This window comes from Morus notabilis, unplaced genomic scaffold (assembly GCF_000414095.1).
Source record: "Morus notabilis unplaced genomic scaffold, ASM41409v2 Scaffold1082, whole genome shotgun sequence".
NCBI lineage: Eukaryota > Viridiplantae > Streptophyta > Magnoliopsida > Rosales > Moraceae > Morus > Morus notabilis.
In genome coordinates this window covers 180151-186150 of record NW_010358712.1, presented here as the reverse complement: position 1 = coordinate 186150, position 6000 = coordinate 180151, and positions in this window count along the sequence as shown.

Here is a 6000-nt window from a genome sequence, read left to right as displayed (position 1 = left end):
AACCAGATTTTGTGCGTCAAATTTTGGCACTTTCTGAATTTAACACACTTTTTTTCTTTCTCCTTTTTCCCTTTCTTTTTAATGCTTTTCGAATTGCAAGTGAAGTATATCTCCATTCTTCATTTCTAATCTCTTTCTCACGGCCACCAACCTTTTTCACTCGTCTTATTTAGATCTCATTTAGTTCACCGATTTAAAGTTTCAATTCGAGTTGAAATGTAATTTTTGGCCCGTTTAGTTCACTGATTTGAGTTTTTAATTCGAATTGAGATATGACTTTATATGAAAACTTTTTACTTTAACAAAAAAGTTAGATGTGGTTGTTTCTAAGAGCTTTTTACTGTAGCAAAACTCGAATTCTAAACTTGAATCGGTAATATGAACGGGATGTGAGAGCTTTTAACTGTAGTAAAAAAGTTAGATGTGACTTTTTATGAGAGTTTTTAATTGTAGTAAAACTGAAATTGAAAACTCAAATCGGTAAAATAAATGAAGTTTTAGGATATCCCAAGATTCAAATTTAGGCAAACGCAATATAAAAGGTCTTATTTTTTGCTAATGAACTATGCAGCAATAGAATCAGGGTGATTTACGTAAAACTGAACTCATTCTTTGAGGAGAATTGAATCTAGTGTTTTTTACTTCATTAGTAGACCACGAGATTTCTTCTATAGATTATAAGGACGTGGGACCAATATGGTACCAATTATCCCTATTTTAGTTCAGTAAAAATAAATCTATTTTTATTTTTTCTTTTATTATAAGCCTATGGTCTCCAACCCTTCCTTTTTGGCTCACAAACTACATGAAATTTTTTTTTATAAAAAAAAAACCCAAAGAGAAAAAAATTATGATTCATGTAATGTGTCACGTTTCGTTAACCTATGGTGTTTCCATTTATACATGCACATATTTTCGTTGATAATAGATTATTATTATTATTATTATTTGACAAAAGATTCGAGATAACAATGGATAACATATATTTATGGTCATCTATCTGATTTTAAAAAATCAGTAGACGTTTGGTTCATAGATTCAGAATCATTCTCATTTTATGTGCATTTTTTGTGAGAGAAAAACACTGTAGAGAACCATGAATCATGATTCAAAATCAGAGAGGAATACAAGAAACAAATTCCGTACGTACGACAACAAATTCCATTTAAATTTTTTCTCTTGTATATTGAAGTTAGTATTGGGGTGTGTTTTTCCTTAATTTAGAATACAAAGTATCTATTTCAGAAAAAAGAAAAACTGAGTGCATGTAATTTGTTTGTTTTAGTTTTAGTCTAAGATTTTTTTTTAATCAAATGGAGTGAAGAATTTGAAACCTTAATATGCATCACGTATAATAACTGGGTTTTTGATGCTATTAGTCCCTGAAATATGACCATCATGACATTGTGGCGTCTGAACTTTGTTTGGTAGATTACTCTATAAACTTTTTTTTTTTTTTATAGTTTTAGTTCTTAAATCTAAAATTACTGAAGGATTTTTAAAATTTAACAAATATAATTATAAGGAGAAATTTTACAAAGATAGTTGGGTGAAGTACAAAATTTTTAAATTTCCAATCAGTTAAAACCGTAGTGAAGAAAAGGCCTTTTGTATTTAATGCTACTATATATTTTTGTAAAATTTCAAGTTAATTATCGACGACGGGTTTATAATTATTTTTGTTAAATTACGAAAATTCTTCGTCAATTTTATGATGAAAGATAAAAACTATTTAAACAAAAAGCTGTTCGAATATTTTTATGTAGACTTTCATAATTATAATAATTCACTTTGTAATTAATTAAAGCATCTTATAGACAACTGTATTAATGTAAATTAACACACTTGGTTTATTAACTCGTTTGAGGCATATGAACTCTATCTATCTCATAATATTTGGTCAGCCCACTGGACAAAATACCCTCTCTATTGAATATTACTAAAAGTCCTTAGGCCTATTTGGTTATATAGTTAGCCACCCTTTTATTTTTGGTGTGCTTGTGGGGGCTTTTGGGTGTGACTGAACAGAGAGATAGGGAGGAGCTCAATGGCTCTTATTGCCCTTCTTCCTCCTTTTGCAGGTTTTCCATGGATTTCGGCCGGCCATCGACGTTTTCCGGCGACCATGAACGACGTGCTTTTGCTGCCCACCGGAATATGAGATACGCCTAAATCCCAAATAAGAATTTTGTGGCATTTTTGAATTTTAGGCTAGATTAGTTTTATGATCTTGTTTAGATCATGTTTAGATCATTTTAAATCTAGCAAAAGCAACAGCGCAATCGGTCCAAAAAAAAAGTGTACAAAGACCACAAACTAAACCAATTCTCATAATAATTGTGTTCTTAAGGTTTACAATGCGATGCTTCCAAGTCTGTAATTTGTCTTGAGTTAGTGTAAATTGTAATTACTCTTTTTTTTATTTTGGCTAAAGCCTAAGTATAATAAAATTAATTTGTCATTTATCATTTGTTCGACGAAAATAAGTTGTCAAATGGTTAATGCATATATTTTAAGCAAAATTGAAAAAAAAAAAAAAAAAAAAAAAAAACTTGCCATAATACCCAAAACAAGTCAACAGGCATGTGCATTCATCTGTTTTCTAATGCTGATGAAAAAGGATAAGATTATGCAAAATTTTCGGTTTCTTATAAGAATTCATTATAGTATGATAAAATTCTCCTAACAAAAATATATAATTCCACGTTAATCAATTAGATCTAAGTAAGATAACTTTTCTTCCCTCAGAATCTAGCAGTTGGATGAGGATTTATAATCATCAGCATTCAGCCATGTGGCCTGTGGGACACAAGTTCAGCTTATTGCCAAATTAATCATGAAAACACTATTTTACCAACTAACAATTAAGGCCCTTCTTTTAAGCTGATAGACGGTTGTTTAATCTACTTATTATTTAACTTATTATCTTGCATTTGTATTAATCATTATCAACTAGAGTCAAATATCACATATCTTCATGAAAATATTGTCTAAAATCACCTCTGACACTAACCGACTATATCTAAACTCTACGATCTCGTTCATTTCATCAATTTAAGTTTTCAGTTTTAAATTTTTATAATTAAAAACTCTAAAAAAATATTACATATGAACTCAAATTAAAAATTTAAATCTACGAAACGAATGAGATCACGCGTGTTAAAAATTTTATGGAAAAACTTTCGCTTTCCCTGGTTTTAAAGAAAAATTAAAGTAAGTATATATTTTTTTATATTTTATAAAATTGTTTTTCTTTTTCCTAGTGTGAAATGATTCCTTTTCTGTTAACAATTATGAGCAGCCTTCGAAATTTGCTTTTCTTTAACGAATTGTTGGGAAAATCCAAAAGAAAAACAATGATTCATGCAATTACGTCATGTTTCGCTCTAGTGTTTCTTGTTCCATGCATGAATATTTTGGATAACGATTTGATGGATGACGATACCATGAATGTTTCACAGAATATATATATATATATATATATATATATGAATTTGTTCAAGTTATACATAGCAACGCATCAATAAATATCTTTTAGTCCCAGTTGGGATCACTTCTAATATTTTATGCAAGTTTTAAAATAACATTTTCTTCCTTCAATTATTATTATTTTTTCATAGATATCCAGCGTTTTAAACATTTATGTTTTCTTTTGTCACCATTTCATGCTTTTCAACGAACTTCTTTCTTTTGGTAAATATATTTCGGGTCAGACAAATTGGATAGGATTTCTTTTTCACTTATCCATTTTTTTGAGCAATCTGGAGATATTTATGCAACAATTTGGAGAGAACTAACCAACCATAATATGTCTTGAGAGCTCCATTTGGTGAAGAGGGATGGAAAGAATTAGAGGGATAGAGAATGCGAGGGATATTAGAGAAGATTATGATAATTTTTTGTGTTATTTGGTAGGAGAGAGAGAGATTTAAAAACATGGGCCGTATTTAAAATTGATCATGTTTTTATTTTTCACGTTTTAAGAAAGAAAAAATGAAAACGTTTTTAAAATAGCGTTTGGCACAATAAAGATAAAAAATAGAAATGAAAATGATTTTTTGGTTTAGTGTAAAATGAGAGAGAAATGAAAAACGACTTTTAGTTATTTTTTATTTTTTATTTTCGCTTTCTTCTCTCTCGAACAGAGAGAGAGAAAGAGAGACATTATTGGGTGTTTTTACAATGAAAATAATCTCTTGATAAACCTACCAAACGCATTTTTAAAAATGATTTATGTCTGAGATTGACAACGTTTTTATTTTCATTTTCATACAAAAAAATAAAATTATTTTGGAACGAGTTCTAAATGCGCCCATAGATGAATGAATGTTTGTTTAATTATTTTTTTGTCTTTTTTAACCAATTTTATACTAAATTTTTACGGATAAAATAGTCTTTTTTCTAATATTTAATGAGAAGATTGTATGAATTCTTCTATTAGAAAAGAGATGTAAAATGGTAGGTCCAGTCCAAATAAAAAGAATATCTTTTCACCTCTCTTCCTTCCTCCATCTGTCCCTCCTACCAAACATACGTACGCTAAAGCACACATACCCTAGATGTTATTAGCATATCAACATAGGGGAAAAAAAAAAAAAAAAAAAACGGTAGTGTGTTTGAACTTTGAATCAGATTACAACAAAAACATTCTCTCTTCAAATAACAAGTAATGGTACGCAAGAACCTATTTTTACTCATACGGGACCCGCTTTTGAATGGGATTGGACAAGCTTGACCTAAACGAGTTTCAATTATAACTCGATGTGGGTTTTGGTGTGTCCATCTCGATTACATATTACATGTTATATGTAATATATGTAATCGTAAATAAAATATTATATGTTATATGTTAACATATTGAAAATAGGAAACTACTTTATCATGTATGTCATCTTATTTATCTATTTATTCATTTAATGTATCTCAAAAATAAATAAAGATTGATGAAACTCGCGTATTGATAGGCTTTTGGCAGAGCCAATCAGCAGTACTACAAGTATGTATATATATGTGTGTATATATATATATATATATATATATATATATTTTTTTTTTTACCTCTAGTTAAATATTTTTGTGTGAGTTAGTGAATATTTAGGAAGATTATGGGTGTATTGAGGAAATTGAGAGTGGGAGAATAGTCTGTGATTGTTTGTGAGGGTCATCATTTTTCTCTGTTTTTTTTTTTTTTAAATGTAAATTTGTACGTTGTGGTGATTGTTATTGTTTTTTTATTATTTTTATTTTTTATTTTTATTATTTGGTAGTATTTCTAGAAAAACAGATGGAGTGGATGTAGGATCGAGTTCCCTCAACAAGTAAAAATAAAAAATAAAAAAAAATCACTTTTCAATTTTCATATTTATGTTCATAAATTCAGAATCATGATTCATAACTATTTTTGATTTATGTGTATTTTTTATAAAAAAAATAATAATAATATAACGAATTACGAATTATAATTCAAGCCATGACCCGATCCACTAACTAAACGCCTCATCTTTGTCTCAGTCTAACACGAGTCATACTTGGACAGAAAAGAAAGATATATAAATGGCGTGCAGTCCTAAAAATAGAAGCATTCTCACTCATTTGTCCCACTATCAATCTCACAGAAAGCTATCTTGTATAAAAACAGTATTTTGTCTAATCTGACAATAACATATTGTCATATTATCTCATGCCAAAGTTTTATATTCATTGCAAATTTTGATTGAACTGAAAGTTTTAGATACTTAATTCTAATTAGTAAAAGAAAAAAAAATACTAAAAATATCCTTTTAATTTATTTTAAATGTTATTTTTGCTTCTCTTATTATCAAATTGCCTAAAACATTCCCTGTATTATTTTAAAAACATCACGTCTTTCGATATGTTTTTTAAAATGGTCTAAAAAAGCCCCTTATCTAAATGTTTGACCGATAAAAATTTTAAAAATGAGCCCATTCACTTCGCTGATTCGAGTTTGTAATTTGAGTTGAGATGTGATTTTATGTGAGA